Source organism: Diadema antillarum, unplaced genomic scaffold (assembly GCF_040938485.1).
Source record: "Diadema antillarum isolate AM-2024a unplaced genomic scaffold, OU_Dant_1.0 seq00000775_RagTag, whole genome shotgun sequence".
In the NCBI taxonomy this organism is placed as follows: domain Eukaryota; kingdom Metazoa; phylum Echinodermata; class Echinoidea; order Diadematoida; family Diadematidae; genus Diadema; species Diadema antillarum.
In genome coordinates, this window is record NW_027271664.1 from 1,338,557 (window position 1) to 1,355,533 (window position 16,977).

Genomic DNA, 16,977 nt, shown 5'->3' on the forward strand with positions numbered 1-16,977 from the left:
CACAGATTGTTTCCCAAAAAGTTAAGCGGAAATCACCAAAAGTGATTTCTTGTCCCTGCAACTTAGTTTAGGACGCCGCTCTGTATTTATCACAGTTTGTCTTTATGTTTAAAAACAGATTCTTAAAACCAAGATGATAATGCCCAACACATGGATAAACATAATTATAAACATACATTATTAATATTTATGTATATTATTTTATCATATTTTGTCCACAACCTGAGTGGGTGCATTGTCTAACCTTGTTAAACTTCAGTGTATGTGTAGAAAATTTGTTTGTATAGGGAATTATTTTATGTATGTTCACAAGCAGTGTCTTTAGTTTGTAATGGTAACACCGATGTATTTGTCTAATTAGTCCAGAATATATGTGCACCAATCTGTCTGATTCTAGGAAATAGCATTCAAACTATATACCTTCTCGTTGGTATCCTTATTCAGGATGCATATTCATTTTAAAGAAATATACCTCAGTGGAGTCAAATATATGCATTGTGCTCAGTTCCTGTGAGTGCAAATGATATACATTCCTCTTCATATTTTTCAGACAAAATAACAGCTGTTGTTTGTGCCTGTTGTCTGTAGAACAAAAAAAAAAGAAACGAGAGTACACTGCACCAAATTACTATTGATTTCTTGATTACTGTGTTGAATAAAACAACAACAACAAGAAAGACAGAATGTTTGCCCTCTATACCCCCTATCCCGGCAAAATATGTCACAGCTAGCTGCTAAAAAGCCTGTAAAATTATTCTCTTCAGATCAATGATGGACCCAGGCAAGAAACTAAAATCATGCAGTTCAATTTGTTTGTAGATGTACTGAATTATTCCCCCCCCCTTTTTTTTTTTGAGAAAGAGAGAGGGGTAGGATTGTGTTCAAGTTAATGTCCTTTGGTTTTTCCTACTTTGAGATGTGATTCATTTTGTCGCAAAGTCCGTAGTTGAACATGTTTCAAACTGATTTTGTGGGAATGAGAACTACTAGTATACATAGTGGTGCATGTACCATTCTCTACCCCACCCTACCACCTCCCCTTTCTGGTGTGGGTGCTGGCATAGGGTTGACAAAAATCCCTAGAGACAGTGAAAATGTGTCGTCCTTTAATAGTCAAGCCACAAAATCCATGGACTTGTGAAAGATCTTTGAGTGGGAATGTCCCTGACTTTTCTGTTGATTCAAAAATATGTTATCATCACAAACACAGGGACCTTCACTCGCATTCTGTACTTTGATGAATTATTCATGAACCTGTGTATGAAAGAAGTATACTTTATGCATTTTGATATTTCATATAGTTGTAGTACGAGAAATGAATTTTGAACGTGCGAGAGAGAGATAAAAAATGATTATATATTGAGTGAGATCGTTCTGGGATTGTCTTTATATCAGAAGCAAATTGGTAACATGAATAAAAGAAAATCATCTCAGAGTGTATATTTTATGGGTACATTACAAGTAGTACAATATTTGTCCAGGTATAGAGGATTAATTTGCTTTCTTTTATTTGTGTCTTTTTTTTCTGTTGTACTGATATTTTTGCTTGATGTTAGTTGTATGTAGTGTAATGCAAAATGATTTTCAATGCCAGAGTGGACTCCACCCTGTGACATGGAAGTTCACAAAGAGGAGAAACTGTTGCATAATCAAAGACAGTGTACAGGTGATAAAGAGGATACTTGAAAATTGATTCCTTAAGAAATCTGCTATGATTACTATGATACAATAACTGACGATGTTGATAAAAGAAGGGTTATTTGTTTTATGTACCAGATGCACTCTGTATGTTACAGGACTGAAAATAGAGAGTGAGAGAAAGCAAAGCAAAAGAAAAAAAAAAGGAGAAAGATAACCAAATAAACTACCTAAGTTATTCTTTATCAAGCCTTGTGTATTATTGTGTATTTTTTCCTCCTTGTTATATGTCCTTGCGTGAAAAGGAAATTGAGCTGCGTCACGTTCGTGTGATGAGCTGCAATATAAAGGGCAAAATACTTTTTTGTCGTCTGTTGAATACCCGGTATACCAAATTCCAGAGGGGGAAAAAGTGAAGTGTTTTCCAACATGTGACAGGTGCAGTATGTTGGTATAGTGTGAAGAAATTCTTTTAAATTCTGTTTTAATAAGTGAGAAATTACGACTAGAAGGTGATGTCCTCATCATCTACATGTTACAGTTCTAAATTATTTTTCCTTGACTACTTCAAGCTTTCTATACTGGAGGAATACAAAAACGATATAATTCTAAACAAAAAAGTGAGTGGCCTTTAAACTTCGAATCGGATCAGAGTGGGACATTCAAACGGATTCAAAGGATGGATGCAAATCTCACATACTCTCAAAACCAAACTGACATGGACAAACTTTACTCGAAAGCCTGCACGTTAACTAATCTCTTAACCCTTTCTGTGTCAAGGGCTTTGGACAGTGTGTACAATGCTATGGGGTTTTCTGAGCCAATCGGTACTAAAAGCACGTGCACAAAGGGTTAGTGTCTGAAACAATTTAGCTATACATGTTCTTTGCAAATCATTGCCAATTGTCACGAAGTATACTCTTTGCAATATATAGCTTCTCTTTTTCAGCCTACAGCTTTCACTTTCACGTCAAGCGGTCATGATGCATTAGTTTCAAATGACGAAGATATCTTATGGTGAAGTGCGGCGACATCAAATAATATATCCCTATAGTTCCCTCCCCCCCCCCCTCTCTCTCTCTCTTCCTCTCACTCTCTGAAACCTGGATATTTCTGGTATTGCATTACGTACAGTACTTGTGTGCGTATTTTATTGAGTTCTTCATGTTTCAAAACACGTATACTTAGACACTTGAATTTTATTGCCAGGTCGCCTGGTTGAAGGGTTATAAGAATTTCAGGAAATGGCGGCCGTTTTGGACGCCATCTTGGATTACGGTACTTATGGGCGTCAATATCTCTTAATATGTATCTTATCGAGTTCTTCATGCTTAAAAAAACATATATTTAGACACGTAAATTTTGTATTTGGTTGACTGGTTGAAGACTTATGAGAATTTCGGGAAATGGGGGCATTTTAGACGTCACCTTGGATTACGGTAGTTGTGTGCGTCAACATGTACTTTACTGAGTATTTCAGGCTTCCAAACATATACATGTATTTGGACATTTACATTTGTATTTGGGATACCTCGGTGAAAAGTTATAAGAATTTCAGGAAATGGCGGCCATTTTGGATGCCATCTTGGATCAAAACTAATAATCATGGACTATATGTGACCCTGCATCACAAAACCAACAAAAAGTCGCCAGACTTGGATTTTTGATTTAGGTAGATTCTGAAAGAGCAGACTCTAAGCTTTAAAATGATGTATATCTCCATTCAAATGGAGTCCAATAACCTACCGAAATACTGGAAAGAAAGCACACACTCTGGAAGAGAGTGAACTGAGAAAAGAGGCTCTGAAGTACAGGGTCTATTCAAGTGCTTAATCTTTACCAAGCTGTGCTAGCTGTTCAATGAAAGGGACAAAAAAGAGGATGTAAACCACAGGCGCAACAACAATAAAGAGATTATTAGATTTAGCTGAAATTGAGCATGTTCTATAAACACATTCCGTTCATGATTATTGCCAACTTTCAAAGCAGTAGCATTATCATTTCAAAAGTTATTAGACTTGAAAGTGAAGAGTGTGCAAGGGATTTCAAGATATGCACAGAGGCCCCAAAGACATACCTGATCATTCTACTCTCCCCCTAAAAAGGGTTGTAGAAAAACTGCTGAAAACACACTTTCCCAATCATGTTATGATCCCAAACTAAAGAATAATGTAGAAGAATGATAGCTCTTTCAGAAAATATGAAAAAGTCAAGACACGATGGACCCATTTCACCTTTTTTTAAATTCTAATGTAAAATCAAGGGGTGCGACTTTTTGTTTGTTTTGTGATGCACGGTCATATATATCATATTTGGTGAAAACTTTGAACTATTTTTTTTTATTTGTTTCTCGTCAGTTTTCCCTTTCTTTGTTTCAATGTATGTATATACACTCAGCAAAAAAAAGAAAGAAAGTAAACACTTTTTCAAGTTTATTTTCTCAAACTTTACGCATGAGTGAACACTTTTGTTTTTCTCTTCCAAGGTACAAACGTAAAAATTGCAAAAATGAACAAGTTGTTATTCATGCGTAAATGCTCTTCCATGTAACAATAACAACAATTGACGAATTGAAGACAATAAAAAACATACCTACAATGTATGATCTCCATGATATCTTAAAAGCCCGAAAGATCAATGAAAGCTACGGGTGACGATGAAAAGTGAAGAAATTTCTGTCACTCCAAATTCAAATAAAGTGAGAAAAGAAGTAATATTACTAAAAATGGTAGGATTTTGCAGTGATTTCTCAAATGAGGAGAATTGTAGATTATATTTGGTCCATGAATTTGTCACATGGATTCTTAAATTACTAAATTGAATGAATGAAATCAAGATACTTTGTTGACTTAATCATCTTTTTGCCCTTACTCCCTTTGTCATTTGAAGTTTCAGCTGATAAAAAAGTCACATTTTCAAGTTTCCCTCTTTAATATTGTTTGAGGTTATAAAGAGACAGAGAGAATGAAAACCTATTTAGGCTTTTTCATTCTTGTCTCTCATTGTGTTAAAGTATTTTTTATTGTTATCTTAAAAGGCATTTGCAAATGAAAGACAATTTGTCAATTTTGGTAATATTTACTTTTGTGCCTTGAAGGACAAAAACAAATGTTTTTACACATGCATAAAGTTTCCCTTTATATTGACCTACTAGGTTGATAGCCAATTAAATTACCTTTAATATGATATATAATACATTGATTTTCATTAAAATCTTCTATGAAAATTATGAACTCGAAAAAGTGTTTACTTCCCGTTTGTTTGCTGAGAGTATATATATATATATATATATATATATATATATATATATATGATTTATAAATTTGATTTTCTCCTGTGGGGCACATCACTAGACGTAAATTCTAACCAATCTACTTTGATGCATAATTGACTTATGAATAATAATAGCCAGAATAACGATAATAACATGAAAAACTTGTATAGCACCTATTACAAAGGCATTCTAAGCATGATGGTGGTAAATTGAGAAATATTCAGAAAACGCCACCGATGATACCTTTATTATTATTATTACTCTTTATTCACTTCATACAAAGAACATAATTACTTTGTACAATAAGATATTTCGTAAAAACATGCAGATAAACAAATACAAACATAATGCTTTCAACAAAAAATCAAACACATAAATTAAAAATGTTAAAAAAAGTGAAAGTTAAATACATTTCCAAAAGGGCTACAAATTAGAAGGTCCCTTTAAAGAGGAAAGAGATAGAAAGAGAAAACCGTGAAGAATTCGGAACATAGATTCACTTTCAAACACGCACGCAAAAGGCAATATTAAACACACACATGTATCGATTACGAAATTACATTTCAGGAAGAATAAACAAGGCGAACTTAATAATATAAATATCACACATCTTGTGTTTTTATACAAGTGGACTATTTTCTGACATGCCTATACAACTGTTGGGATGATATGCTTATCTTTGTGTATATGCATACTAAAGACTGTAGTCGGACCCGACCTCACCAATTCCAATAAACCGTCATGTGATCGACATGTGGGTGGATATCATCTGTTGTTGTTGTGGTTTTTTTTTGTCCATCTTCAGTTGTTTATTGCTTTTTGATAGGCTTACCAAATTACTGCCTATAAGATATATACTGTATACATATAAGTACGTCAACCGGTGACTTTAATTATCGTCAAGTTTGACATGGCTATATCCAATAAACTTTCACGTGAGCCCCGTCTGGGATAATGAGTACTTTAGGAGAACATTACTTGTTGGGACATAAGCTTTCGTTTAACTTTTCTTTTTACAATTGCTGAAACATTGAAGTTATTTGACGATCTTTGTGTCGTATAATAAGGCCTATAAAAGTAGATATAATCTGACATTGTACCGTCACCCGCCACTGCTCTTCCAGCTGATTGTCTGCGATTCTTATAGGGACCTCATGTCGCTAAATAGATACCCCAAGTTCCTCTGCGCCATGCAATGAATCCCTCTCCATCTGATGTCAGAGCACTTGTACTCTAGGCATGCTAGGATCATGTAGGTCTTCGTGACATAAGGTTTTGTTCCAGAGCTTTTGCTAATTGCTTAATCAATTTAAGTTATTTGACGATATTCGTTTCGAACCGGTGCTGGAAGATATCCTCTGGTTTCTCTGTTGTCATAAGACACTGATCTTCCAGCCGACTGATCTATGATTTCTTGGGTTCCATTGACCTAAAGATGCTGGGAAGATCACTTTTCCTCAGCGACATGCAATGTTTTCATCTCAAGGCTTTATGCTGTGTGATCTTGCAAGAGGGTTCGTGGTTCTTGATCCTGCACAATACGCCTGCCAGCAATGGCTATGCGAAAGACTAAGATGACGATGGAGACTACGACCACAGTAATTGTGATCACGCAGAAACTCTCTACGGATGAACCTATATATGTCGTCAGGAGTTGATGGTACTGGAGTGAGGATTGGAAATGCTGATGCTGATGGTGACTGAAGTATACCACACCAGATTGGTTTGTCATTCGAAAGGGTTCAAGTGTGATGCTTAATGAATGATACGTTTTGAGGTGTTGATCCATTGCATACGTAAACGTCGAGCCGCTAGGCAATTTCACTTTGGCATCCTTAATATGCAGGCTATGAGGTCTAACTATCCAGTCATACTCTTCACTTTGTAGTCCCATGATGTCACAGTTCATGGTGTTGTCCCTTGGGTGTTTGTGGCCTGAACGTGCGTCAAAGAAACAGGTGCATCCAAACACACAGACATGGTAGGTGGTCATCCTTGTATAACTCGTACCACGGCCTGCTATTGGAAATGTATATTTGCTCGAGTTTCTGTAGGAGATATAAGTGAAAGGCAGGTGTGGCGATCCAATTCCGTTCACATCTTTTACACTTGGTAAGTTTTGTCTAATTTTGAGTAAACTCCGAAGTACTCGTAGTTGTTCTTTGTATTCCTAGTTTGGTACCCATTCTCGGAAAACCGAAAAGAGACAGTACCTACATTTATAGCCACTGCATTCCAATGTCAAATTATCTTCTGCGTTGACAGATATTTTGACAAAGTCCTCTCCATTGCATACCACGCAGACTTCCAAGAACATCGCAGAAAATAACACGTCTGACAAGAAGAAAATCATTCCAACGTGAATTCCAATTGACTTTAAGGGACTTCATCATGCCGTTCCGTCTCTCTCCGCGATTGATACAAACAAGACAATATTGTTTAGTCGTTTTGCGAGTAGACATGCAACGATTTAGTTACCAAAAGACGTAAACTCATTCCATATCAGCAGTCTTACCATATGAAAGTACAGATCATCAGTATAGCAATTCACCACGATGCTATTATCCCGACTGCGACAAGATGATACAAATCACTTTCTTTTTTTGCTTCCATCTAAGCGGAATATCAAAAGAAACGTCGCGGCAAAATCAGTTAACATGAAGTTTGTGATAAGATGTCAGTGAGTCTTGATCCTGATCACAGAAGTCCTTTCTTTCTCACTGCCGATACTTCTAAATGATTCGTTCTCAGAAAGAGGAAGCGACATTCTATCTTCAGTGACAAAAATGAAAAATACTGTACAATTTCTCTCCTGCTTTTAAGCCTGCCGGTCACCACCCACAGTACGTATGAAAAGAAAGACAGTCAAAGTAGCTAAGCCCTAGTTTCATGTCCTTCACGAATTTCGGTTGTATATACTTCTATGGTGGCTGGAGAGAATATACAGAGAAATATATCCAGTTCCAGCCTTCTTGAACATGAGTGCTTTCTATAATGTTTGCGAAGACATATTAGTTAGTTTGGATATTGATGTTGTGTCTTACTTGTCAATGTCCATCATGATGTAAATGGTGCTTAAATCGAATGTGCGGAAGGGATATTACCTTTGCACTTGGAGGATGCAACCAACAACCGAAACAACAAGCAACAAACAACATCTTCCCACTACAAGATTGTCAAAGTGACTTAATCCCAGTGTTGCCTCGATATTTGGTACTTTATTGTCAATAGCACGTTCTATCAATATCAAATTGAGATGTGTGAAAACTTTGCCCGAAACTTTACACAGCAATATATTGTTTCCCATTACTCAAAACACTCTTAAAAAACAGGTTGTGTAATAATCGACACCACGGCACTTACAACGATAATTTTCCTTCATATTGTTCTTCTATTACAGGCTACATCTTTCACTTTCATATCAGAATGTAGTGACGCAGTTGTTAAATGACCAAGACATTAAATATCTTCTAATGCGGTAGAGCGATATCAAATGAAGTGTTCTTATATTTACCCTTCTTTAAATCTCTTTGTAACAATTCCTCTTGTCAATTATATCACGTGACGGAAACTAAGCACTTGCATGCTAGTTTAATACAAGATGTAATGAATGTTCATGAGATCAGATGTTGCAAACAGGGCCAGTTTAGAGAGTACAGATATGAAATTTGATATATTGTTTATGTTTTGGGCTGAGATTCTAAGATACACAAAGATAGAAGAACACGATGGACAGAAAGGGAGAGAGAGGGAGAGAGAGAGAGAGAGAGAGAGAGGCCAAAATACACAATGTAAAACATGATAGATTTGCATACACTCAGGTACCACATACAATAAGGAAACGCAAAATGATATATCATTCAGTTAACACTTTGATTGAATTCAAGGAGACAAAATAAGCAAAAACGAATAATTCATGAATTCATGACAAATCAGATATTTTCGGAGAGACACGTTTTTCTAACGTAATATGGGTCTACAGGTTGTTGGATGATATCATGCTTATCTTACGAGAATATGACTTTGTACAATTATGGCCTCGCTAACTCAATTTTATCATTCAAGGGACATTGAGTTGTTTGTCCTTCGATTCGACGAAAACTATCTCTACACGAAGATAGCGAAATTTAGCAGCAATTATTGTTCTTTATCACGATGAACGCGTACATGGCTTATTAGTCAAGTCCGTACCTTAATCTCGAATTCAAGGATGATGAATAGGAGTTAGATATCTCAGCTATTTAAAAACCGAAACAGAACTTTGAATTGCTCATAAATTGTATGTTTCTAGATATTTCATAAGTAGTTTCTAGTTATCTCGCAAAAACTATAAATATTAATCCCCTGTCTCAACCAAATCTATATCCATCCCTTTAACAGGTCTGAAATGTGTTAAATGAAAAGAATCAATTGATATCATAATTATTATCAAAAGAGGTTAATATTCCTATTGTGTCATAATTCTGTCGTTGCCAACTTTGGGAGAGAAATTTGGGAGTCGCGAGGTTTAAAGGGGATGCTAGTAACGGATCAGTGGGAATCAGTGGGAAAGCTGGGGGATGATTGTTCCGATCCTTGTGGGATTCGTTTAAGAGTACATGATATATCTATTGTTGTGTGGAAATTATTTGCTTCAGAATGGGCTCAATTCAAGTAATGTGCAGTTTAATGTTAATGATCGCCCCGTCATTGTACAGGCATGTTAACCTGGAAACATCAAACTGCACATTACTTGAATATGAGACCATTCTGAAGCAACTAATTTCCACACAATAGATATTTAATGTACTCTTAAATGAATGCCACAAGGACTGGAACAATCATCCCCCAGCATTTCCACTGATTCCCACTGATCACTTACTGGCCATCCCCTTTAAAGCTTGCATAAAAGATCTATGATCATACCATATATGTGACCGTGCACCTCAAAACGAACATAAAGTCGCACACACTGATTTTGCGTGAGGACTGAAAATAAGTGAAATGACTCAACCTAGCCGAAGTTGACTTTTTCATATTTTCTGAAAGAGCGGGTCTTCTTTTACATTATGCTAAAATTTGGTATCATAAAACGGGCAGGAAAGTGTGTTTTTTAGCACTTTATCTCGAACATTTTTGGTAGAATAGTGTGATTAGGTGTGTCTTTAAAATCCCTTTTTCATTTCTGAAAAACCTTGTCCTTACTCTTCACTTTCAACTCTAATAACTTTTGAAAGGATAGTGCTACTGCTTTGAAAGTTGGCATTAATTAAGGACAGAATGTGTTAATGATGCATGCTTAATTTCAGTTTAATCTGATAATCCCTTTATTGTCGTTACTCTGGTGGTTTACTTCCTGTTTTTTGTCCCATTCATCGCACAGCCAGCACGGTTTGGTAAAGATTAAGCGCTTGAGTAGACACTGTACTTCAGAGCCTCTTTTCTCAGTTCACACTTTTCCTGAGTTTGTGCTTTCTTCCCAATATTTAGATAGGTTAGGAGAGTCCATTTGATTTGAGTAATACATCATTTTAAAGCTTAAAGTCTGCTCTTTCAAAATATGGTCTAAACTAAAAATTCATGTCTGGCGACTTTTTGTTTGTTTTGAGGTGCAGGGTCACATATGACCCTGCATCACAAAACCAACACATAGTCGCACCCCTTGATTTTACATGAGGACTCACCAAAAGGTGAAATGGATCAACCTAGTCAATCTTGAGTTTTTCATATTTTCTGAAAGAGCTTATCTTCTAGATTATTCTTTAGTATGGAATCATAACATGAATGGAAAAGTGTGTTTTTAACACCTTTTGTACAACCCCCTTTTGGGGGAGAGTAGAATGATCAGGTCGTCTCGCCTTTGAGGCCCCTTTTCATTTCATCCTTTGCACACTCTTCACTCTCAAGTCTAAGAACTTTTGAAATAATAAAGTACTACTTTGAAAATCGACATTAATCATGAACAGAATGTGTTGATAGAACATGTTCAATTTCAGCTTAATCTGATAGTCCCTAATTCCCATTTCTGTTGCTCCGGTGGTTTCCATCATGTGTTTTGTCCCTTCCATCGCAAAGCTAGCACAGCTTGGTAAATATTAAACGTTTGACCAGACCCTGTACTTCAGAGCCTCATTTCTCAGTTGACACTTTTTCAGAGCGGGTGCTTTCTTTCCAATATTAGGATAGGTTAGGAGAGTCCATTTGACTTGAGTTATACATCATTTTATAGCTTAAAGTCTGCTTTTTCAGAAAATGTGCTTAACTAAAAATCCATGTTTGGCGACTTTTTGTTGGTTTTGCGATGCAGGATCATACATACAACCGAACATATATAGACTGCGTTTTAAAATGTATCATCGCGGGTTCCCTTACTTTGTGTGTTATATTTCGATTGAATGGTGCTTCTTATTAGATTAATATTCCTTGTTGGAATCACGTTGTTTGTTTGTTACATCGCTGGATTCGTAGAGTGGGTTGACGACCACTTCGTCGTCCTCGGCGAAAAAGTCATAATCGTACAGGTGAAGATCGATGTCATCCAACGTTTCATCCTCATCTCCAAATGATGTTTGCTTTGATCGATCTGGAATTGTTTCGTAGACCGGAGGGTGCTGCAGAGACGCACCCTTCTCAGCGTCATCTCGGAGTGCAGTTGCTGCGGGTGAATGAGCAGGGATCGTTTCGTAGAAGTCACCTTGCTGAAGAGATCCACTCGTCGCGGCTCTATCGCCCACTGAGTCTGCTGAATCCCGCTGATTCCTCTTATGTTTCATTCTGCATGTGTGTTTCAGTATCCTGTGTCTGCTAATTAGACAAAGAACGATCACGAGAGCGAATATCACGCTGCCGATGATGATGCCAGTTGCTGACGAAGTAGGGGGAGATGGCATAACATCCGTAAATGTAGAATAAAGTGGGAACGGCGAAGTAGATGGAAACGGCTTTGCTGATGGTGACGGAAGTAGCCCTATATCACACAAGATCGGAGTGACATTTGAAAATGGTTCGAGTGAAATGTTCATTGAACGAAATATCGGAAAGTGTTGATCCAATCGATATGTAAATGAGCCTCCCGACATTTTCACTTTGACTTCCTGATGCAGGCTACGAAGTCTAACTGTCCAGTCATACTCTTCGCTTTGTAGCCCAGTAATGTTACAGCTTATATATATATTTGGTGTTGAATTTTAGGTTTTTTATGGCCTGATGTCCGTGCATCAAAGAAACAAGTGCATCCGAACACACGCACAAGAAACGTTGTCGTCTTTGTATAACCAGTACCCTTACCATGACCTGCAATTAAACATGTATAGTTGCTGGCGTCACTGTAGGAGATATTAGTGAAAGACAAGTGCAGGGAACCAGTTCCGTTCTCATCTTCTATGTATAAGCTGCTGGTATGGTCATTTACGATTTCATGAGTTGAAAAAATTTCATCTAATGTCGAATAAAAAGCAAAATATTCGTCTGCATTATCTATTTGATGGCCCCTTCTGGAAATCCGAAAGCTGTCTGTTTCTTCAAAGCCATTGCACTCCAATGTCAAATTATCCCCTGCGTTGACGGGTACATTAACAACTTCCTGTCCATCACACAACATGCAGACCTCAGAGAACACCAGAGATAATACCACAAGAAGAAAAATATTCCAATGTAACTTGCAGATGACATTAAGGAACTTCATCATGCCGTTTCATTTCTCACGGCGACTAATACAAACGATATCAATATTGTTCAGTCTTCTGGCGAGTAGAATTATTCATTGGTGTCGAATACTCAAGAGACGTTAAGCCCACTGCATCCAAAGCTTTCTCATCAAATGAATGTACAGAGCATGGAAATTAACAATTCATCACGATGCTATAATTCCGAGTACGAGAATTTAATACGAATCACTTCCTTTTCCTTTCCATCCGTAGCAGTATCTCAAAGAAACGTAACAGCAAAGATCAGTTCTGAAGTTTGTGATAAGATGTCAGAGAGTCTTGATCGGGAGCGCCTTTTCAAACGTCCATCTCGCACTGTTTTTACTTCTTAATGATTCGTTCGCAGAGAGAAATGAGGAAGTGATATCCTAACATTTTGATGAAGGCGTCAAGGCGTATACTGCAGCTCTGTTGTCTTCATTGGGTACATCTGCAAGGATCGCCTTCCTCATAAAGAATTTTCAACCCCTGGATTACTGGATTAACCCAACTACTTTTGGATCTTGAGGCGACTGAAAAGAAACGTACAGACTCTTTCCCAGGTCCAAAATTATGTGAATATGAGTACTTACGATTGAAGAAAGAACAGTTGGTTTTGATATCAGTGGTCCTTGTTTAAAGGAGAATTCTGAATGATTTTCAGACTTTTACATAAACAACTATAAATTGGTTATACTGGATACAAAGTTTCAGAATTTATCGTGATTGGGATGAGGAATAAGAATGTTTTCAAATTGTATAACAAATCATAATGAGCAAGGATGATGACATGGTATATCCTCACTATGAGAATGCATGAGTAAGGGCCCAAGGAAGCAGAACAAAAGAAGAAAGCATGCAAAAATATACATAGGTGAACTTGCTAAGCATGTGGTATTGTAATGGAAGCACATTACTACAATTCTGAAACATGTGAGGCTCATTATGTCATCATCCTTGTTCAGTGTAATTTGTTTTGGACTTTTCAGAGTATCAACAACCTTATTTCTCTATTCAAGGGCCACAATATATATTTACAAATCTGTACATGGAGCTGCTGATTTTTGTACTCCATGATGTCAAATTATGAAAATCGTCTGCAATACCCCTTTTAGTGAAGTCCTGCCGGAGTCGCAACAGTATAAAGTGCATATAATACTTTTTGTCGTTTGTTGAACACCCCGTAGAACAAATTCCAGAGGGGGGAAAAGTTAAGTGATTTTTTTTTTTTCAATATGTAGCAGGTATAGTATGTTGGTATAGTGTGAAGAAATTCTTTAAAATTATTTTTCAGAAAGTGAGAAATTACGAATAAAAAGTGATGTTATTACCATCTATTAAGTTACAGTTCAAAATCAGTCTTCCTTGATAACTCCAGGCTTTCCACACTGGAATGATAATAATTATAATGATAATGAGACCTTTAAACTTCGATCCAAGTGTGACATTTCAACGGTCAAAAGCAAAGTCAACCCCCCCCCCCTCTTTCTCTTTCTCTCTCTCTCTCTCTCTGTTGTCTTTGTATACCAGTGTTATCTATTATAGTCCTATTTACATATCAATTTGTTTTTTGTATTGGGTTTCTGACATCAAAGTATGTATTTTTTTTTTTCTTTTTGGTTATTAGAAGGTCCAACATTATGACAAGGGTTGTCTGTTCAGTAGGGCCAACCACTTTCATCAGTATGTATTTGTTTTCCTAGGTGATTTATTACAATGTTTTTATCGTGCCAATGAATGCATCATAATTTCTTGTTATTATTTTACAAAGTTTCGTTATTAATTTGCCGCTTATAATATGAATGTATATGATTTGTCGAAAAATTTGAATGAATATCTATTAAATTGACTTGAATCTTAAAGAACTCGTATCATAATAAGGCATGTCTACAAATGATTATTAAAACAAATTTCGTAATGTTGTAAAAATTTGATATTGTCTGCTTCGAGGCAGTATGGTTAAGATAACAATGAGAAATGGTTAAGAATTTGCACATAAGTGATTTCTCAACTTATGCAAAGACTATGCCAATACCATGCTAAAACTGGTATTGCCCCGTCTACGGCGAATCAATGCCAGTCTGGTGAAGCCTGAGCAGAATTCATTCGGCGGACGGTGTATCATTCTTACTGAAGGAAGTGAGAAAAACTAGTGACCACTAATGACCCATCAGAATGGATTCATGGTATGACGTATTTATCATATCATATAATTATAATAGAAAAAATATAGAAACGGCACAACATGTCAATTAGCATGATTATAACCTATATCATGCTTTGCTCTTGTTGGTTGTATTCAAACCCTCGAAAGGCATGATTTCACGGAGCACTCGAACGATTTGCGAAGGACGCACCTAGTCCAAATTTAAATGAGCACACTTTCCTAAAAACTGATGAAATCAACAGTAATATTCAATCTTATCTGCCATAAAAGACGCTGAAAGACTGAATGTAGGTACCCTATTATATCACAAAAGATGAACTGAGCACCGTCCGCGCCACCGAACACCAGGAAACCTTCGTGTCAAGTATTTAACACTCACACATCATCTTATCGACAATCTGTGCTGTTTACCATTGGTTTGTGAATTTGAAAGAAACAACACAAAAACCAAACACACACAAACACACACACACACGCACAAACAGATACACACACACAACAAAAACAACAATAGTACAAAAATGATCACTTAACGACACCTACGTAGTACTTTCCCCAACACCTATCATTATTTGTGTCTGTTGTAACTAATGGTAACAATTACAACAAGAATCGTCAAGCTAAATAATCAACATAGGAGAGAGGTGGATTTCATCTAAAATTTTAATAGTCTTTTTTTTTCTTTATATTAGGATATACTCTCTAAATTATACGGGGATTTTGATCTTAAAGGGGATGGCTAGTAACTGATCGGTGGGAATCAGTGAGAATGTTGGGGATCATTGTTCCAATCCCTGTGGGATTCATTTTAGAGTACATTTATATATGTAAATGTTTCCAGGTTAGCATGCCTGTACAGTGACAGGGCATTAACTGGGCATTATTTGAATATGAGACCATTCTGAAGCTAATGTTATTTACACAACAATAGCTATATAATGTACTCTTAAATGAATCCTGCAAGGATTGGGACACTCATCCCCCAGCATTCCCGTGAATTCCTACTGATCAGTTACTAGCCATCCCTTTTAATGACACACACCAGTCACTCAAGTTATCTCCCCCTTTTGTTATTCAGAGTTGGAATGCATTTTATCTCATCTGTGCGTTAGGAAACAATGTGAGTTATATTTGTATAATATCTCTTTACGTTTGCCCTATACCTTGCATGGACTCAAGTGGATGTGACTGAAATTGAATACAAAAGCCTCTGCTTGGTAGGGTTAAGGTGCTTTGACTGATTTTTCACATTCCGTTACCTGTTCTTAAATTTCCACATGCAAGTGGAACTGGCGTTATTGTTTCTGGGAAATTCTAGAAATTTTATACTTTCCTTATGTTACATTTTCTACCGCCATAGATCATCCACTCTGTTTTTTTTTTTTTTTTGGATTTTTTTTTTTTTTTTTGGGGGGGGGGGTTGGACATTAATTCAATGAAAGTTAATATAATTGAACAATAAATGAAGTAGTTTACCATAAATTTATAACATCGTGAATTCATGTGACCACTGATACGACTATTATAAAAGCTCTGATTGAGAACAAAGGTTAAAATGTGCACACTGTTTGTACGTGTGATTGATAAGGTCTGTCTGTCACTATGTCAAGCACGAAGTCCATAGTGTATGAATTATGTATATAATTCATCGCGTTAATTCAAATACCAAGACCTCGTTTTCGTGGATGCCTTATCGTTCTACAAACTTATGCTTGGATACTTTTACATCGTATAGATATGTCACACTATAGACATAGTCGGGACATATTTCTTACACCTATAGGATACTCAAATGCAAATGTGCTTCAGTGAAGTATGTACATAATTTCATATAAATAAGTGTCATGTTACTGAAAGAAATTACTGATAAGTTGTATACTTTACATGCTTTATCTAAAAATAATTTTTCGAAAAAAAAACAATCGAATAGACGTTTTAAAAACAAAACACACTTACGCAAAGAAACAAACAAACAAGAGGTATGTCGATTGTTATTAGATTCAATGGAGACAGACAAACTTTGTCACGTTTGTAGTCAATAGGCCTAAATATTCTCCCCTCTCTTCATGCAATATCGACAGGACAATAATCTATGATAAGCAATGTCACAATGAAGCCAATTATTGGTGATGACAGTATGAATTGTATCAAATTCAACGAAGTTTGATAAACTATTACAGACAAACAAGGTTAATCACAAATGTCTAAACAAGCTAAAACAGTGTTACATTCAC

The 16,977-nt window shown here is 36.4% G+C and overlaps 1 protein-coding gene across 1 annotated transcript in view; it reads left to right on the forward strand.

The window, feature by feature from the left end:
* LOC139738929 (NACHT, LRR and PYD domains-containing protein 3-like) overlaps window positions 1-13,062 on the forward strand; it is a 230,446-nt gene extending 217,384 nt beyond the window's left edge. Inside the window, exon 2 of the mRNA XM_071649555.1 lies at window positions 12,944-13,062. The gene's annotated coding sequence lies outside the window, so the exon portion shown is untranslated. The remainder of the gene's footprint in view (window positions 1-12,943) is intronic.
* Window positions 13,063-16,977: the final 3,915 nt, after the last annotated feature.